Genomic DNA, 21,262 nt, shown 5'->3' on the forward strand with positions numbered 1-21,262 from the left:
GGTGTGTGTGTGTGTGTGTGTGTGTGTGAACCTCTGGGTGGAGAGGGGTGTGTGTGTGTGCGTGCGTGCGCGCGCTGGGGGATAACACTATAGCCAGAGTTCCTTTTCTTTCATCCAAACAGCAAACCTTAAGAACTTGCCTTCCTGAAAGACAAATGCAGTTCATTTCCAAACATCACTGACAGAACTTCTTGTTTTCTCTCTCTGCTTTTTAAAACAGATGAATGCTCCCCTAGGGAAAAAGCAGCTGTAAATACAGGAGAGGGTAGAAAAAGAATCCTGCTATGAGTTTCAGAGGAACCATTATACCATTGTAAAAAGCATTCTCAAAAGAACAACACACCCAATCCAAACAGAAAACACACTTCATTCAAAGTACTTCTCTCAAGTATAACCTTTGGGCAGATGATTTCTCTATACTCAAGGCTGTTTCTTCCTCTACTCAACACCATGACCTTCACATATAGTGAGTTAGTGATTTTCTTCCCAGGAGACTTGGAAAGAACTAGCTCACAACTCAATGTATCTGCTACTTAGTGCCTATCATCATCATCACCATCATCGCCATTATCATCATCAAAGGGCTAAATTTCATTTCTAAACTGTTATAGAAATTTAAGCAAATATAAGCCATTGTTTTTAGAAAGACTGAGACCACAGTATTTACTAGCTGAGCACAGGATAAGAAGAAGGAATAAATCGGAAACAGGCAGCCTGGCTTCTGCACTTATTACTTTTCAAAAAGAATAGCATTTTTCAAAGGCTCAGAATTCTGGGAAATCACCCACTGGCTTATTATACCCCTCCATCCAACAGTAATGAGGCTGCCACCTCGAAACCCATTTGCCAAAAATAAAAGATCTAAAGAGGTGTTTCACAGAAAGTTTGTGAGAAGAAAATTCAAACTGGTTTTATTTTCATATAAGCTACAATTAAATGGCTTTGCCTTTGCAACCACACTTCCTACCTCAAATTCCAGTAAGTTTAGAAGTGCCCCACAGACTTAAACTGGATTGCAGGGAATTCAGCTGGCTAAAACTGGTCCCAGCCCACAGCCATATTAGTAACTAACCTGTTACACAGTCCTAGGTGGGTCTGAGAAATAAAAGGGGATTGAGGAGAGGGTAGGCACGATGCTTAAAATTCTGCCGAAGTCAGAAAAGGAAGACACTGCTTTTAATTTCATGTAAGATTCTATTGTTAGAAGGGAAAATGCAACATAAGCTATAAGCCCCATCAGTGACAAAGCAAAAAAAGAGAATGCTTGTATTTGCAGAATACATTCATACCCCCAAATTTCTCAATCAATACAAATGCCATTAACACAAATAAATCAAATCCTGAGTCCAACAGGTCTGCTCACTGTTGCCCCTAATTGTCTTTTTTTAAGCTATAAGCTTCCCTATTGACCAGGCACCTTCCATCCTCCTTTTGGGAAGATTCACCACACAGGCATCTGGCCTCACAATTCCCCAAGAACCCTGGTAACCTTCTAGTATGAGCACATTTTCCATGTGAACCATGGAAATGAGAATGTAGGAATCTCAGAATGAGACAAACTCTTGGGTGACAAGCCTGACCCTTCCAGGTCTTGGTTTCCAGAGCCCTAGAACTTCTCCTGGATGGTCTTTGGGCCTCCAGTCCCTATTCTACTCCAGACCCTGCAGAATTCTGCTAGGAACTACACTCTCAAAGCACTGTCAGATCACCTTTCACCTCTAATGGGTCACCTCTGTCTACCCCATGCAGCATCATTTCCCGTCAGTCCTTTATCTACAGCTTACAAAATGCACAGAAGACACAGGTCCCACCCCACCTTCAGGGTAGCTGGGGAGGCTGCAAACCCAGACAGCAAACAATCAAGGCACACAATAAGGCAGGAGTATCTATTTCAGTATTCCATGTGGGTGCAATAAAATCGTGAGGTATGAATAATTAGAAAATAAGAAAGAACAAGCAGTAGCTACTTGTAAGTAAAGGACAAAATAATGAAAACAAAAACCAGGAAGGGTCTGAACCAAGACAGTCAAAGAGGACCTTAAGAGAAAGGAAGGAAGGGAGGGGCTCCTGGGTGGCTCAGTCAGTTAAGCGTCCAACTCTTAGACTTCGGCACAGGTCAAGAGCTCAGGATCATGACATGGAGCCCCGAGCCCCACATGGGGCTCCGCACTCAGCAGGGAGTCTGTTTCTCTCCTTTTGCCTCTCCTGCGCAGGTGCACACTCTCTAAAAATAAATAAATCTTAAAAAAAGAGAAAGGAAGGGAGGGAGGGAGGAAGGGAGAGAGGGAGGGAGGGATATCTGACCTGAAGGGAGGGAGGGAGGGAGGGAGATCTGAGAGCTGAATAAGTATGGAGAAAGAAGGAATTTCTCAGGCTGGAAGGCTGAAGTAAGCAAGATATAAATTGGGGGGTGGAGAAGGAGGAGGTGGGGAAAAGAGAGGGAAAGAGGCCAAGAATCAGAGAAAAACAGAAAGAAAAAAATCCCATTTGAGATTCTCCAGGGCATGGGACAATTCTTAGGGCTTCCCTATATCTATCCCTCACAGACTCCAGTTATTCCACAAAGTATTAAGTATTCAACTGGATACTTATAGTAAAGCCAGTTTGTACAGCCATGAAAAACAGGCAGAGAAATTCTGCCTTGATGAGCAGGCAGTAGGAGCCAATGAACGTTCTTGAGCAAGAAACACAACCTAAGCCAACCGAACAAGTATTTATTAAAAGCCTACTATGTAAGGGGCACCAGAATACTTAGTCCTTGCCCTCAAAGGGCACTGCCACCATGGAAAGGGATGGTTAATACCACCTCCCACACACTCAGGGCTTCATTCTCTTACCTAATCTCACGAGATAAGAACAATGTTCTTGGGAGATGAACCTGGCAAGAGAGACCAAAGCAGCCTAAGAGGTTAGACAGGATGACGATCAGGTCTGGTCAGGATAGTGGTGACAAAAACCTACAGAAGTAAGAATTGGCAGGGGCTGGTTACCGACTAGAAAGGAGGGGATCAGAGAGGGGAATCATTATGACAAAGAAGTCAGAGAGCAGGAAGACGTGGGTTTCAATTCCCAGATGGTGACATTATTTCAAGCCAGGCTTTCACCCTCCTCCTGACCGCCAAATGCTAAGGTCATTCAGCTCAGCCATTCTCCTATTTCTGGGAATGGGGGTTACACATTCCATCTTCCCATCCGCCCACGGTCTTTTAAGCTAGTTGTGATTTCCTGTAATTCCTATTTGCAAGGAGGTGAAGGGGATCGATAAGGAGAAGAGTTGACAATTCCTCTGTCCATCACAATGGTGATAAATATATCTCAATGGTCCACTAAAATTTTACTGGCAGCTCTTATTCTGGGAAGAAGAGAAAGGGGGAGGAAGCATTATGTTTAAAAAGCCCTGAGGCAGTGTTCTCCTTACACAATGAGTTCTCCTCCTAGGCAGAACCTCCCTAGCTGTATTTAGTGAGAGACAGGGATGAGACAGAGAAGCATCCGCCCTGAGAGCCAGTACCAGTTCCTACAGAGAAAAGAGGCCCAAGAACCCTCAGCGCCTGTCTATGTGAAAAATGAGCACAAAATCAGGAGAGGAGAAGAAACATAAACCAGGCCACAAATGCCTGAACACACAGCAGAGTGGAAACAAGTAGCTGGACTTCCACATAACTGCTCTGAAAGGGAGAGGACACTTGGGGACAAGGGCGTGGCCAAGTGCTCGTCCCAAAGTGGGGCTGCCCACTGTAAGGCTGAGCCACAGGAGGGCCACCTTGGCTCCCAGAAATGTGGCCCTTCTCTCCAAGACCCTGCCGGCCATTCTGCCACCCCTGACCATCCTAGACAGAAGGAGCACGGTAACAGGGGAACAGGGGTGAGAGGTGGAAGGGAAATCGCAGGTGATTTTCTCCCTCCATGACTCTAGTACCTGCACTTCCTAAACTTTCTTCAAGAAATAAGTACAACTTGAGATTTCCCAAGTTTTTTAAAAACAAGTTAACAGGGAAAATGAATTTTGAGATGTGTACTTTACAAAGGGAAAGTGCAATCTAGCCCTCTTCCCTGTTAAACAAGAACAAAGCAGGGAAAAGTGCAGATTGAATGAAGAACACTTGTTGGTTAAAGCAACTTGGTGGATTCTCTGACATTTTCTAAACAAACACTTCCCTCCCACCCGTGACAGATTCTGACAGCTTGAGCACAGTCATGCTTCACACAGGGACCTCAAACAACTAAAATAAAACTAGGGTGTGATCTGAGAAGATCTGTTATGGCAAAGCATTTTCCCAGTGCTCTGTTTAGGCTTCTTATGGATGGCAAAAGGCCTTTTTATAAGCCCGTGGCCTGGCTGTGTCACGGAGGAGAGGGATGTTTTGTCAATCTGAAGGAATAGTTTCTGTAACTGGGGTGGTCAGACTCCCAATGACATGGACACTCAGAACAGTAATAATAGCATCATTATTATTAACTGGCACTTGACTGCATTGTGCATGGATCTAAGCATTTTCTATCCAATATTTTATTTAATCCTCACAACAACCTTAAAAGGTAGGTATTATGACTATCTCCATTTTTAGACAAGGCACAGAGAAGTTAAATAACTTGCCCAAGGTCATTATAGTTAGCAATTCATGACACCAAGCTTACAAACTAAGCAGTCTCACCCCAAAGCACACAATCTCGGTAGAGGTTCACATTGAATCCATATTAGATTAACGTAATTCATTTTAAATATTAAAATGATCCTGGATATATTATGGAAGAGGAGGCAAAATTCCCATTCATTATAAAAGAAAACAGGAAGCCGTGAAGACTGTTCACACTGCCGCTTGCAGCTCTATACCCTCTCGAGGTGGACTTGGACTTGGCTTCGAAGCTCTACTTCAGAACCTGAGCAGAAGGAAGTTCTTTACATGTCATTCGCCAGGACCCCACCCACAAAGGAACTGATTCCCTATGTGTAAGGTGGGTCAGGTGATTCTAACTAAGCACACTTTAAGAAACACTGCTTTGGGGCATTCTAGAAACTTCTGAAGCTGCTGCAAATTTGGGAACTAGGTCATCAGATGTTGAAGGCTAATTCCCCTGAACTGCTAATGAGACAGGCACCGCATGTTAAAAAAGCTGTTGAAAGAGTGGAGTGGACTGAACCAGGAATTCAGAGACATTAACTCCCAGAGCTCTTTACAGACTTGCATCTAATGGAGAGATTGCCCTCTCCATGATGTGCATATATGTTTGTTCCCAATCTTCCACAGCTGAGATAACCTGGCCAGAAGGTGACTCAAAAATGAGCTTGATTTCTCTGGAAAATGACGGCCAAAGATGGATACACTGCGTATTAGTGTTCAAATTCAGATATTCCTAATAGAAACTTCGACAGAAAAAGGCTGAGAGGGGCGCCTGGGTGGCTCAGTGGGTTAAGCGTCTACCTTCGGCTCAGGTCATGATCCCAGAGTCCTGGGATCTCTGGGATCGAGCCCCGCATCGGGCTCCCTGCTCAGCGGGAAGCCTGCTTCTCCCTATCCCACACCCCCTGCTTGTGTTCCTGTTCTCACTCTGTCAAATAAATAAATAAAATCTTTAAAAAAAAAAAAAAAAAAAGGAAAGAAAAAAGCTGAGAGGGGAAGAATTCATTTTTGTTTGTTTGTTTTTTAATGTTTGTTCTTTAAAAGTCCCAACACAAAGCACGTTGCCTGGGTCTTTGCACTCATTTGTAAATTGAGTAAAGATGTACTTGCTTTAGGGTTGGCCTCTCTGTATTTTAGTCTGTCAGTTAAGTGCCCATCCACATATGTGAGCTCACCAATTTTGTCCTTCCTACTTGGCTTAAATTATTTATTTCAATTGCATTACTATACAAGAAACATGGCTCCAAGTTCAGAACCGATTTCAGTAATTTAATGAAGTTGTGTAGAAATGCTAATGCTTTCTTGGGCACCAGGCTGACCTTTCCCTGCTCCTTTCTAGTCTCTGAGGGTAAGTCCTGGCTGCTGCCTCCCCTTGGGGTAGGATGCCCTCTCTTCCTGGATTTCCACAAGGTCTTAACAGAGGCTGTTTCTGCTACTTACCAGCCATGCCAACCTAGAAAGGTTTTTTTTAATCCAATTTGGCATTAATTCTCACAACCATAAAATGGGTATAAGCAACCTACTTCAAAGTTGCTGTGAAGATTAAATAAGCTAATACAAATAAAGCACTTAGAACAGTGCCTGACACGTAGAACGCACTCCATACACGTTATCTTTTATTATGAGTCTACCTTGTAATGTTAAGAAAATTTTACGTGAATCTAGAGCTTTCTACTTTTCAAAGCAGTCTCAATTGATTATTGCTACAATTAGTCCTCACAACAGTCAGAGAAGACGGAAAGTGTATGAGCATTTTCTGCTATAAGGAAGAACTCATTATCCCCCTAGATTTGGAGCTGGAGACCTGTCGCAGTCATCTTTGTATTCCACCCCCATACATACTAGCATGAATCAATAAATTAATGTTGAATTGGACTGAATGTAGGGTTTGGTCATGCTATCAACAGAGCAATCCTAGCCTTGTGACAAGGAGCTAGGGAACAAATTAGAATCATTATTCTAGGGAATTCCTGGCTACCCTGAACACAGAGACAAAAGGGCCACCTTTCCCAGTCCTGATTCCAACTCATCTTTGAGAAGAAGCATTTGCAGGAAAGGGAGCAGCCAGAGGTCACTTAGAGGTAAACGGGCCGAAGCGTCCGTGCACAACTCTGAGGCAGCAGGGAACCAGGATAATATAACGGGGCATTACCCGCCCCTCCTGCTGGGCCAAATGGGGATCCATAAATGCGGCATCTCAAAGGCAAACAATGCTGCCTTCCCTAAATGAAATGGGAGTTGCCTTTCAGTAGAGTACAGGCCAGTCTATAAATACCCTCTCTTCCTGCATACATCCAAATGTCTTAACCCAAAGGAAGGGATTAAAAGGCTTCCTGTGGGGCCAACTGCCACCTGCCTAAATACAGAGACTATCTGGTCTCCCAGACCCTAAATAAACCCTACAGAGTATCCCTGAGGGAAAAGCTGCCATCATTCAACAGTATACGCACCCCCCCCCACCCCAGTGATACCTCAACCTTTTTTTCTTTCCACTTTGGTTTATTTTTGCTCACCAACCCCGCCTTCCCAGACCTTCACCCAGGACCATCCACTCCCATGCATCCCTCCACGGCAGCTCCTACCTGGTCCTGACCTCCTCTCTCCAGGTATTCGTTCTCTGTCTCCCTCGCCACCTCATCCTCCACCCCAACTTTCTAACCCACATATATTATATCTGCCCTGAAAAACACAGGCTTTGGAATCACTCCAGCCTTGGTTCTACCGCCAACAGAGTAATTTATAGTACTTAACTTTTTAGAGCTTTTCTGATCTAGAAAGTGAAGACAAGCCCATGAGAGTACAGCACCTAGCACAGTACCTGGCACACAGCACACTCAGTACTTCCTGCCTTGTCCCACTCTCCACATTTTTCTTCTTTCTTTCCTGGGTTTCGTGACTCTGACTGTCACTGTTCCTAGGTATTATACGTGCTACATACATCCAAATGTCTTAACCCAAAGGAAGGGACTCAAATGATGAAAATTTTAGTCACCAAGGTTAACCATGTAGCAGGTACATTCTGGGACAAGGTCCCATCAGCAACCTTCAAATTATACTAGAGATAAGACTGGTTACCTTATACCTCCCCACTATAAATGGCCCATTTGGTGAAGAAAGTAACCAGAGGGGACAGAAAGACACAGAGCTGAGGGTCACTTATGGCCAGCAAAGGATAAATAAAGGCCTCTGTTGAAAAGAGAGCTACCCTACAACCCACCAATTGCACTACTCATAAAGATACAAATATAGTGATCCGAAGGGGCACCTACACCCCAATGTTTATAGCAGCAATGCCCACAATAGCCAAACTATGGAAAGAGCCCAGATGTCCATCGACAGAAGAATGGATAAAAAAGATGCAGTACATGTGTATACAATGGAATATTACTTAGCCATCAAAAAAGTGGTATCTTGCCATTTGTAATGACATGGATAGAACTAGAGGGTATTATGCTAAGTGAAGTAAGTCAGAGAAAGACAATTATCAAGTGATTTCACTCATATGTGGAATTTAAGAAACAAAACAGAGGACCATAGGGGAAGAGAGGGAAAAATAAAACAAGACAAAAACAGAGAGGGAGAAAAACCGTAAGAGACTCTTTAAAAAAGAGTTTATTATTTGTCAGAGAGAGAGCGAGTGAGCACAGCAGGGAGAGCAGCAGGCAGAAGGAAAAGCAGGCTCCCTGCTGAGCAAGGAGCCCGATGCAGGACTCGATCCCAGGATCCTGTGATCATGACCTGAGCAGAAGACAGACACTTAAGTGACTGAGCCACCAAGGTGTCCCCCATAAGAGACTCTTAATCATAGGAAACAAACTGAGGGTTGTTGGAGGGGAGGGGGAAGGGGTAACTGGGTGATGGACATTAAGGAGGGCATGTGATATAATGAGCACGGGGTGTTATATGCAACTGATGAATCACTGACCTCTACGTCTGCAACTAATAATGCACTATATGTTAATTAACTGAATTTAAATTTTAAAAAAATTTTAAAAAGGAAGGTAAGGGCAGCAGTCTCACATGCAACTAAAACCCCAAAAGAAAGCTTCCCATAATTCCACATTTACATGTAAAAATGTTTAATTAATTCTGTCAGCAAGAACAGCTGCCAGTTTCACTAGAAACACCATCTGGTTCATTTCTGATAAGGCCCAGGCACGACTTTACATAGGCCAGAGACTGCCTACAATATGGATCCCAAAAGGTGGCATCCTAGATGACAGCTCCAAGGCAGTGTGCCATTCCTCTCTCCCTGGTGCTCGGAAGCTGCTCCTGCAAGTTCACGATTAGGCCTGAAATAAACCCAGAGCTTCATTCTTTTATAAGTATCTCCTTCAAATCTTCCAGGCATCACCCTGGCTAACTCAACATAGGGCCTTAATACAAGTGACCCAGTTCCTCTGTGCCTCGCTTCCTGTAACTCTGAAGTGGGCACAAGCTCCACCTCACTTCCAGACACCAACCAGAATTAATTTAAGCAGGTCTGTTTTCAAAAACCAGATAAATACTATAGAAACATGGCAAACAGCCTGAACAACTTGTATTTCAGAGGGGCTTTCATAAAGTGGGTGCCAGGGTGGCTTCTCCACTGTAGAGTCTCATTTTGCGATTAGCTTAGATTAAGAGGGTCCTTTCCATGAGGTCTTTAAGCTCCTCCAAGGATCTTCCTTTTGCCAAGCCAACAGGAAGCACTTTGATGTACTTCGCTAGAGGCCTTTAGGCAGCCACAAATAAGGAAAAGAAAGCAGGCTGGAAATCTAGAGCAGACTCGTCTAGAGGTGCACAGACTTGACTGGTATTAAGTACTGAAAAGTGATTGCCTCAATAGCAGGGCCCTTCAGACCCTGATGTGGAATTATACAATGTGGATGCAATACTACAGCAAGTATACATTCCAAAAAAGATGGAATACAAGGTTTGCCAGCCACCACTAAATGCAAATTTGGAAAAGGGTGTATTTGAAACACGAAAACAACATCAAAACTATGAAGTGCGGGGCGCCTGGGTGGCTCAGTTGTTAAGCGTCTGCCTTCGGCTCAGGTCGTGATCCCAGGGTCCTGGGATCAAGCCCCACATCGGGCTCCCTGCTCAGTGGGAAGCCTGCTTCTCCCTCTCCCACTCCCCCTGCTTGTGTCCCCTCTCTTGCGCTCTCTGTCAAATAAACAAGTAAAATATTAAAAAAAAAAACAAAACTATGAAGTGCAAGAATCTGTATACATACGTATACTCCTTCCAGGCCACTAGGCAAATTTAGATGGCTGTAACTTTTGACATTGCACTGCATTTTTTACCAGATGGTAAGTACTTCATGACCCCTATGAAGAAGGGAGCAAGGCCAATGTTGTGAAGTCTGATGAAGAGAAAACCAAAGAGGCAAGGGTGAGAAGCGTACTGTACAATCCCAAAGTGAAAAACTGGTGGCTTCAGCTCTGACCCCCTAAGTTTGGTGATGAGGATCTCTCACTTTCTGGAAACAATTCTGTGTAGAAATCACTCAGTGCCCACCCCCACCCCCACCCCCATCAAAACGTGAATATACAGAACAGGAGCCCACAGCACAAAGCTTAAAACCTATTTCCCACCAAGTCTAACTTCAGCGCAACCATTCAGTCTCATAAACGGGCAGAAGACAGTTATTCATGGAGCAGGTAGGAAGTCGCAGGCAGTACCAAAGTGGTACGGAGAGGGGCCTTCCCCTAGGGAAGCTGAGCCCATCCCTATGCAGGTCTTCCAGAATGAAGGAAGGAGAGGGGAGCAGACTCTGGGCTGTGAGGCTGTCGGTGTGAACTCCAGCAGGAGGGCAGTTAACGGAGAAGGCCATTTCTGCTGCTAATTCAACATGGCCTCAAGACAAGTCACCAAACCACTCTGTGCCTCACTCTCCGTAACTCTGAAGCAGGCATTAACTCCATCTCACTTCCAGCACAGCTGTGAGGATAACAGCTGATAAAAGTTAATATTTACTGAGCACTAACCACGTGCCAAATACCAGGCTACCCGCTTGATATGTCTGCTCCAAACCCCTATATGTAGTAGATACTACTATAAACCCCCATTTTCAGTTGAAGAAACTGGGGCTTAACAAAGAGACTTACCCAAAGCCACATAAGGCAGACTGAAAATTTAACATTACAAAAGCAAGGGTCGACCATGAATTAATTAATATCACTTCTTCCCCAAATAAACTGCCATTTGAGTATCTTTCAGTTGTGAGGCACTGTACCTGGTTTTAAAGATCCAGTTTGGGGGCACCTGGGTGGCTCAGATGGTTAAGCGTCTGCCTTCGGCTCAGGTCACGGTCCCAGAGTCCTGGGATCGAGCCCCACATCGGGCTCCCTGCTCAGCGGGAAGCCTGCTTCTCCCTCTCCCACTCCCCCTGCTTGTGTTCCCTCTCTCACTGTGTATCTCTCTGTCAAATAAATAAATCAAATCTTAAAAAAAAAAAAAAAGATATGGCCTAATAAAAATAAATATCCCGTTTTATTTGATTTTCATAATTATCCCATGAGGGGGTACTTTTAAGTTATATGTGCCAAGAGTCAAAGTCACATGACACAAAAAGGAAGTTTTAGAAATTATAATTTTCCTGTTACCCTTCAACACCCTCAAATCCTCCATAGCAAGTAATCATTAATATTTTGGTAGCTACCTTTCTGGAGACAGATAGTGTTAACAGTACCATCTCCATTTTACAAAGGACAAAAATGAGGGCCAGAGAGGTTAAACTTAGCTCAAGGCATAGAGCTGGCAAATGGCTGAGCTGACAGTGAAGGCAGGGTTAATCTGAACCCAAGGCCTGCTATCTTCCCCTTGCCTCCCACTCAGTACCCACTTCTTAAAACAATCGTCCATTTTCATTCACCAAAGGAAAGGGGGAAACTGCCTGGCTCACAGCCAGTCTTACTCCTCCACTTTCCCAATGACATGGAATAAACAGACAGGGCTGTCTAAGCACACCCTGCCCCAGTAACATCAGCACTGCTTTATGTTTCTCCAAATCTAAGTCGTCCTGGGTGAGATGGGACCTTCACTTCCAGCTTCCTCCCTGCCCTCACAGACGCATCTTTGCCTCTGAAAACAAGGGCGGGACAATAGGGAAGAGGAGGTCAAGCCTCGCCTACAGGAGACCCAAGATCCCCTTGTCTGCAGAAAAAGGAAGGATGTTCCTACAGGAGCCCTCACAAGTTCTCAGGCGAAGACAGTCCCCTTTTGGAAACAGTGTTTACAGAGTTGCTCAAAATCCCCATTACCGAGTCCTTAAGACCCAAAGAACTCAGAACTTCTTCTCTGGCTTACCCCCTGGCTTACCCCCAACTGGACCTTCTAATAACCCCCAAACTGCATGGATTCCTAGATACCAAGGTTTTGACCCTATGGCCTCTCCCCTCCTCCAAAAATAAAAATAAAAGCCCCTCAGACAATATAGGAATGCTTTTCCTTAGTTAGGAAATGAAAGCTGCCTTTCAAATTTTGTACGCTTCCACATTTTTGTCCCAACTGTACATAAAAACATACTGACCTTGAGAGTACCTATGCTGAGATGGGGTGGGGGAAAAGGAAAGGGTTGTTGTATTGTTTTTCATGAGAAAGTTAAGATTTATCAAGTCTGCAATTCCAGGAGGTTTCCTATTTCCCAGCATGTGGTACCAATGTTTGATTCAGCCTGAGCCCGAGCTGACTCAGTGTCACTATTTACAAGCACAGTGGCTGCTAAATGTCTACTGGTTACCAAAGGCCTTGGCTTTCCCATTTGGAAAACGGGACTAAAATCTTCCTCACAGTATGATAGGACATCTTACATGAAAGCACTCTGTAAAATGAAGAAATCTGTACTGCTATTAATATGGCTGCCCAATCTGCAAAGTAAACACAGCAGAGACTTAAACCAGCCCTTCCATCCTCAAGGGGCTTAAAATCTATGAGTGAAAAAGACAAACCAAAATAAATACTAGAGAACATTTGTTAGGCTGTGTGCTGCAAAGAATCCCTGCGGGGAGATGATTAAATGGGAAAGAGCATTCAATAAATACTTGTTCAATTAATAAGTGAATTCAGATGCACTGCTTGAAAAATACCTACCTTGTTGCTATTCACAGAAAGTTTTACTAACACCATAGGCTCTGAAATCTGTTCATTCTGCTGTTGCTCACATATATCCAAGAAAAGCAGTGAGCATTTGTAGAGAGCTGCCCTTCTTTCAAAGATGTGATTTTTCAAAAGCATGTATAGACCTTCAAAGGAGATGACCCACACAATTACATTTTATAATTCCAGAAGTAATAGAACCACCCCCAAAAGAACTCATTTCTGGAGAACAAACAGAAACAAGCCATCCTACTACTACTTCCTTGTTTGCAACCAGATTCACAGTGGATGCTAAACATATATTAAGTAAATAAGGCGAAACTGTAGATACACACTTGTAGGTTGGATTTAGGGCATGACTGATGCCTCCTGAGGCTTTTAAAAGATGGACAGAGTTCCAGAAACAAAAACCTGGTCCTGAAAATTAACAGGGGTAACTCTAGTATTGGATCCAAATTCTTAAGGGGCCCTGCAGTTTGGTTTTCACTAGCCTTGCTAAAACATTTGGAAGAACCTCTAGTACCCTCTCCTTGCTTCACCTCCTCCCGCCTCCACGGTTTCTGAGCAGTCGTCTTTTCCTGCTACCAGTCAGAGTGAAGTTGGTGAATGTTAACCGCTTTTCATCACCCTGTTTATATCTGTTTTTCATTCAACCCAGGCCTCCCCTTCAAATGTCTCTTTTTAGAATCTCATCACTAATATCACTCTTTGATTCCTTGTCATCCACAGCTCAAGGCCTCAAGGTCACCTTGCCCTCTCATCCTTTTGACTTTAATCCTCTATCCCTGGTCAATCACTTATCAACCAACCAAATAATTCAGGAGCTGAGTACGAAGCGGACAAGGCTGTCACTGACTGACCTCAGGTGACTCCCAACCTCAGCCTGGAACCTGGACCAACACAGAGATGGCTCCCCTTAGAAGTAAAATATATGGGGCTGTGTGCTTATTGGGAGCCTTATGTGTGCCAGTACGGTATTAGGTTCTTTGCTGTCCCAGCCGGTTATAAAGCCACAGAGAGATCAAGAAAAGAGATAATCACAAGTCAACATTTACTTCTAAAATTGAGGCCTGGGGAAGACAGGAAAATATTCCCTAAAGAATTCACACTACTGCTCCTATTTCCCTTCTCCCAATTTCTCACTGTGGAACCCACACCCACTTTTCTCTCTTAATTAAAAAAAAAGAAAAAGAAAAAGAAAGAAAGAAAAGATATTTCAGGGTCAGAAAACATTTCCACAATAAAAACTGATTGGTTAAAGAAAACCTGTAGACAGGAATCCTCTCACACCAGACCAAATTCCTAGACCTACCTTCCTAGCCAACCTTGATGGTTGGCTCTCCATCCCAGCCTAAAAGAAACCTCTAAGCAGGTGCACAGAACCCTGGCATGGAATGTTTCATAAGAAAAGGAAAAGATTCTGAGAACTATAAATTACATTTGATAAGGAAGGCTCTGTGGGGTTCATGGTAAAGTTCGCTCCATAAAACACAATGCTGCAATTTAGAACTGAGGCTTCATGCTGAAAAAAAATTTTTTTTTTAAGCAGCAGTACATGTGCACTGAATGTAGGCACTACTGCATCTGTAAACTCCCACTACTCTTTAAAGTTCAGCACCTAAGATTTGGAAACAATGCTATTGTATTCTTACACACATAATTCTTCCTTTCATTTTTTTCTTTTTCTTGGTAGCATCTTTTCTTAATTCAGGGCAATATCCTCAACAACACATAATCAAAAGTTTTTGCCATAACACTGTTCTTCCCCAAACAAACTGCATAACCAAAATGTTAACTCCAAAGTAGAAATATGGATGTAGATTTTAAAATATCTCCCTAAGAGGGCGCCTGGGTGGCTCAGTTGGTTAAGCGACTGCCTTCGGCTCAGGTCATGATCCTGGAGTCCCGGGATCGAGTCCCACATCGGGCTCCCTGCTCAGCAGGGAGTCTACTTCTCCCTCTGAGCCTCCTCCCTCTCCTGCTCTCTGTCTCTCATTCTCTCTCTCTCAAATAGATAAATAAAATCTTTAAAAAAATAAATAAATAAAAAATAAAATAAAATATCTCCCTAAGAAATAAACACATATGGCTACACAAAACTTTATACATGGGTGTTGACAGCAACATTATTTATAATAACAAAAAACAATCCAAATGTCCATTAGCTGATGAATGGATAAACAAAATATGATATATCTATACAACAAATTATTTAGCAAAGAAGTGGAATAAAGTACTGATACATGCTATAATATAAATCTCAACAACATTATGCTAAGTGAAAGAAGCCAACTTCTAAAGACCACATGTTATATGATTCTGTTTATGTGAAATGTCCACATAGGTAAACTACAGAGAAAGAGAGTAGATTAGGGGTGGCCATGGGCTACAGGGATTGTGAGGAACCGGGAGTGACTACTAAGGGAGTTTCTTTTTAGGGTGATGAAAATGTTCTAAAATTAGAATATGATGACAGCTGTCAGCTACAGCTGATCTAGTTGATGGAATATTACAAAGCCATTAAAAATAATTATAAAGGCTATATGTCATTACAGAAAAATATTTATGATATAATGTTAAATGAAAAAAAAAAAATACAAAACTGAATGTACAGGGATTCCCAACTGAAAGAAAGCATAGAATAGATGGAAATGATGTTTGTGGTAGGATGGTAGAATCATGGTGAGTTTTTTCTCCCCCTCTATTCTGCAAGCTTTCTGTAATCTTGTCCCCAATGTGTTAACAATTAAAAAAAAAAAAAAAAGCAGCCCCCCAGTCTTCCCTCAGACAGTTAGCCTAGGCTACCACTTAAAATGCAAAATAAGCAAAACCACCTTATTCTCTTTTTCAAGTTCCCTTTTTAAAACTTCCACCCACTTAGAGTGAGATCGACTGAGAAGAGCCCAAAGAAGGAAGAATGGGATAAACAGTCCTATCCCATTCCCAGAAGCCAGTTTCATTTTACTGGCTTTGTCAGAAGCCGAAGCCTAGTCTAGCCAAAAGTCTAGCAGAGGGAGTCTACACACAGGCCAACTTCATGCTCTGATCTTAAACTTCTGTGGGTGAAGGCAAGTCACTGCTGACAGGAGGCTGGATTTGGAAAGATGAGACTTTCCCCCTCCTTAAGAAAGGATGGTTTGGAAAGGGGAGGCTGGGAAAGAGCCCCTATTTATGCCTCTTCTCTGAGGTATAAATCTCCAACTACAGGAGAAAAGAATCCTGAGTCATTGAATTTTTCACCACAAAAGATCCTCTTCTGAGTAATAAAGAATTGTCAGTCACCACCTCTGCTGTCTGCAAACCCCTGAGAACCTATTACTGTCATCGGAACCCAGGCTAACTTTCCCCAAATCAAGCAATGGGGCTCTACGAAAAAAAGAAAAAGTCTAACACTTGCACACATGTGTGGGAGGGGGGAGTACAGGGAGGGAAGAGTACATTTAAGGGCACACTGCTATCAGGTAATTTTAGGGATCTACTAACACTGGCAACAGTAACAGGGAACTATGTCTGTTTCTGCTTGAGAAAACACTTCAGTAATATCCTGTTTCTGGAATACTGCATAAATTCTTGGCATGCAGCCTTCAGATGTTTCAAGGGTGCTATTTTCCTTTTCTGAGACAGAAGGGCCCAGGAAGGAGAATACATCAGAGGCCACATGGGAGCCTGTGAAACCTGTCCAAGTCTCACTACACCCGGGGCATTTTCTGCTGTTACTATACCAGTACCTTCACAGAGACTCAAGTGTCCCCAAGCCCTGACAGAAGCCCAGGTGGCCTTTCACAGCCGAAGTGACCCAGCTCAGTACCACTAGAGGTCTACCAGCAGAGCGGAGACTTCCACACTCAGGGAAGAATCAGAAGATGAGAGAGTAAACAGAGGAACCCTGCTGGTTTCTAGGCCAAAGGACTAAAAGGGAAAGAAAAAGGACACCATCACAGACACACATGAGCACAAAAAAAAGGAAACATCCACAGGTGCCTGACAGGTTTTGCTGCTAAAACCTAAGCCTTTTAAGAGGTACCTCTTTCCCCAGTGCCTCTACTTTTTCAAATAAAGGTTTTACACAAAGACATTCACGAACTTAGAAGCATCCAAGGGAACAATGGCTGTTGCCTTGAATCCCAGCCAGAGTGGGAGTGAACAGATCTTGATGCTCAAGGACAGTCACCCCCACGCTGTCCTGGAATTGCTTCACTGGTCTCAGATTCAGAGCTGCTGCAGCTTCAAATACTCATCACAAAACCCCCAGCCCCAAACCTCAAGCTACATCCTTCATTCCCACCGATATGAAAATAGCTCTCCCACATTACAGGCATCATTTCTCACTGCTCTAGTTTCCAAGTCTCCTGCAATGTGGCAACATAACTTAAGAATATTAATTTTTTTAAAAACCATTCCACTAAATGAAATCTCACTATGGTGGGATATATGGGTGGCCCCTAGACTGAAGCCATCCTGAGCAGAAACCGAAAGTGTCTCTATTATCATATATGCATTTGTTCCAATGTTTACCCTTAACCCAACTGTCCTAATACTCAACACTCAGGTCTGCTTTCAAATATTAAAAAAATAAGGCACTGGGCTTCTTCCTCTATTTGTTCTTCCCCCCACTGCTTAAGGGAAGATCCCTAAACAAGACTTCCTTACTATCCAGAAAGATGGAAGAGGGAAAATGAATCCTGCTTGTCAGCTTCAACTAGAAGATCACATGTCAATTCAGGAGCTCAGTAAAATGCTTCACATGGCAATTACACAACCACTACCATTGGACCTGCTGATATTCAGGCCTTCAAGTGGGCACTGCAAGTCTGTAAGTAGGCACTGTAGTCCTGCTGCGTCTCAGTGAACTGTCTCTTGGTACATGGGGAAGTAGAGGGGGAAAACAGCACATCTACTCTCTGGTCTTCCTTTTCTGCCCACAAGCAGCTCTAAGACTTCTCCACAGTTCACTTGTTTCAGCACAGAAATGAGGAAGCTTATGTGAATAATTTTTTTTAAAGATGCTATAATTCTCTGAGCCTTCTTTTCTCTAGCTTACTTTATTGTAAGAATACAGCATATAATACATGCAACATACAAAGTAAGTTTTAACCAGCAGTTTATGTTATCACTAAGGCTTCCTGTCAACAGCAGGCTATTAGCAAAGTTTTGGGGGAGTCAAAAGTTACACATGGATTTTTGACTCCATCGGGGTCAGGATCCCTAACCTTGTGTTCTTTAAGAGTCAACTATAGTTACCTGGTTGTCACAACAGCTAAGGATATGGGAAAAGTGCATAAGGAACGATGTAAAACATAAAGCAGGTCTTTCTCTGGGCTATAGAAAAGCATGGAGGGAGTGAAATAATGCTTAGTAACAATAAACCTGAAATCAGTTCTTACTTTTAAAAAACCAGGTGAATTATTACCTTTGGAGGGTGCATATACGTGTATGGAGTGGGAGGGTAGCTGTAGAAATTGCTGCCCCAGCAACAGCAAAGGAGGAAATCCCCTGCCAGGAGATGCACCATTACATAAGAGCACAAGTTCAGTCACCACAGGATGGAGACCTGCCAGGAAACCAAACAAAGTGCTGAGGTCTCTTCTCTACCAGCGGCATCTGCAACACCTCATTCTACCTTTCTTCTCCTTTCTGCTGCCTAAATTCTGGGCCTTGAGAAGGCAGGCCTCAGCAAATAAGCTGAACTGTGCCGTTTGACACTGGGTTTGGTCTCGGGGTTTAAATATTTGGGGGGGAGGGGAGACAGCCCTACTCTGAGCACACAGGGACCTGTCCCCATCTAACTACAGGTGAGGATTTGTTTCATATGCCATTTCTACTATAGTATCCAAGTCACTCTGTGGACAGGAAGTCCTACCTATCAGTCCTCATACCAGTAGTGTCCTCTAATTTAACTCACTGGACAGGAGGTCCTTACGCAGCAAATGGTCACAACTTAAAATTAACAACATAAACCAAAATACACGGACTTAAAAGACTGTGAACTCCATGATGGCACGGCTGTGTTCTGTCTTACTCATTGCAGTATCCCTAATACCTAGCACAGTGCCTGGCATACATTCTGTATCACATTAATACTGGGGAAAACTGAATGAAACAATGAATAAACAAATTAATATTGTGCACATACCATAAGTGTGTACCTTGGAGAATTATGGATGCTCAAGATCTGAAAAAGAGCTTGAAGAAGTAGTGCCCTGAAAAACTTCTAGAAAGACTCCAGTTTCAATTTTACTAAATGGTAAGCAAATTAGAAGCTAACAGTATAATCTATCAGATAAAGTGTGGGCTCCACCATAGCTATTTTTGTGACCTTGGGCAAGTTATTTGTTTGGTTTCGGTTTCAACTGGAAAAAAAAAAAAAAAAAGGGAATCATAACAATATCTACCACAAAAGTCTGTTATTAAATGAGATCAATAAAGTAAAGTTCTTGGCACAAAGCTTGGTACACGGTCCTCGAGAACTGTTCCTATTATTGCTATTACTGTTGCTTTATTAAATACCTCCTTTACTGAGGGGGAAGTAGACCTACCCAAATTTTCATTTCTGGTTGAATATGCATCTAGCTAAAAATGCAAAGCCCAGAAAATTCAGAACTCAACGCCAAGAACATGTCTATACTAGCCTCCACTAGATGGTGACAATTTGGGTGTGGAATTCCCAAAACAGAAAAGGTGTGTGTGTGTGTGTGTGTGTGTGTGCATCATTCATACATATATTTTAAACCAGAGGAATGAAAAGAGCAAGAAATGAATTAACCACTGCAAAGGCTGGAAAGACACACTTCTACCTCTGCAGATCTAGAAAGGGGGAGTAAATGCCTACAGTTAACTGAACTGGGTAGTTTTACTGCACCTCTGTGCAGAGCACACACAAGCCCAGTTAGCAAGAGCAACAAAGCCCAGCGAGCTCCCTGCCACCAACAGTACATTCTGTGGGAACAGCAGTATTAGGCCTCTTGGCCAAGACATGAACTTCCCCCTAACGAGCCAAAGACTTGATTTTGACGACCTTTTCGTCTTGGGTCTTACGGTCCCACCCCCACCCCATGCTAATCTCATTACAGGTAACCTTCCACTTCAGCAACCCCACCGCCAAACTGTGAGGGAGGGTCACACCTACACTATTATTCGGAGTCCCTAAAAACCAGGAGTAAAAAAGAAAGTCTACATATATAAACAGGAAGTGGTTTCGGTGAGTCTCAGCCCGGATAACAAGTAAAGTTTTTGAGATTAAAGAGCAGATGAGGCGCGGGGGCTCCAGAAAGCTCCAATGCTCCCACACAGACTCCAAGATTTCCTCAGGAAATCCACCGTCGCCAAGCCACCCTGCCCCGCGCAGAACCCGCAGCTATGGTCGGCCGGAGGGGGAAATAACAGTAATAAGAAAGGGGGCCTCCGCCTACCTTCTCTCCGCGACCCACAAAGTCTGGTTTCCGCCCTGACTCCCCGCCAGGGAGCGCGACCCCCCCATACGCCGGGCGAGGCCAAGCGGCGCGCCCGGGTCCCGGCCACAGACCGGCCTTCCGGACCTCTTCCCGGCCTCCGCACAGCCCACGCCGCTGCCCGCTCAGCCTCCCCGGCCGCCCTCCCGGCCCCGCGCGCGGCCGGCCGGGTGACAGCGGGGCCGGCGCACACAGCGGCCGACGCCGGGCGGCCGGCCGGGGCTTCCCGGCGTACCCCCCCGGAGGTGCGCGCCGGCCCCGCGCCCCTGACAGCCGGCCGGGCGCGCCAGTGACACAATGCCTGGCCCTGCCGCCCTCCAGCCGCGGTGACAACTCACCCCGGGAACCGCGCGGCGACCTCCGCGAGGGGGGCGCTCGAAGCTTCCGCGGCGCCGGGATCCGCTCTGCCGCCTGCGCGCGCCCGCAACCCTCTCGGGTCTAGGCGAGGCCCTGCTTGCCCTTGTCTGGCTAGCGCTGGCCGGCGCTGCAGGAGGAGGCGGCGGGAGGCGGGGGGCGAGGCTGTCGCCGGCTTAGGAGAATGGAACGCGGCGGCGGCGGCGGCAGCGGCGGCAGCAGCGGCTCCCGCGTCACTGGCCCAGCTGTACCGCTCGGGCGGGGGAGAAGCGCGGAGGGGGGAGGGGAAGGGGCGGACAAGGGGCGGGGTCAGGCGCGCACGCAACAAGCGCCGGCGTCGCGCCGCCGGGACCGCCCCACTGGGAGGCCCTGCCGGTCGACGGCTGCCAGCACGCACGCGCTGCCGGAGGGGGCCGCACGGCCCGGGGGAGGTAAGCCCGGAGCCGGGGCGGGGCGGGGCGGGGCGGGGCGGGGCGGGGCGGGGCGGGGCGGGGCGAGGGGGGCAAGGGGGGCGTGGGGGACCGCTTAAAGGGACAGTCACGCCTACTGCGCTTGAGTGGCCCGGGCCGTGGTACCCACTCGGCCTGCGCCGCGTTTGCAGTGCGCTCTCCAGTTCTTTTACTATTATTATTTTGTGGAATTTTTGGATGTTATTTGGATTATGGGATTACTATTATTTGCAAATAATTGGTTTGCTCCCTGGTTCACAGGGCGCTTTCACGCGTGTTCCCTTATTAGCTTTTGAATCGCTTA

At 44.9% G+C, this 21,262-nt stretch overlaps 1 protein-coding gene across 1 annotated transcript in view; it reads right to left on the reverse strand.

Moving 5' to 3' along the window:
• SUSD6 (sushi domain containing 6) overlaps positions 1-20,750 on the reverse strand; it is a 92,201-nt gene extending 71,451 nt beyond the window's left edge. Inside the window, exon 1 of the mRNA XM_021679745.2 lies at positions 20,494-20,750. The gene's annotated coding sequence lies outside the window, so the exon portion shown is untranslated. The remainder of the gene's footprint in view (positions 1-20,493) is intronic.
• Positions 20,751-21,262: the final 512 nt, after the last annotated feature.

Source organism: Neomonachus schauinslandi, chromosome 9 (assembly GCF_002201575.2).
Source record: "Neomonachus schauinslandi chromosome 9, ASM220157v2, whole genome shotgun sequence".
NCBI lineage: Eukaryota > Metazoa > Chordata > Mammalia > Carnivora > Phocidae > Neomonachus > Neomonachus schauinslandi.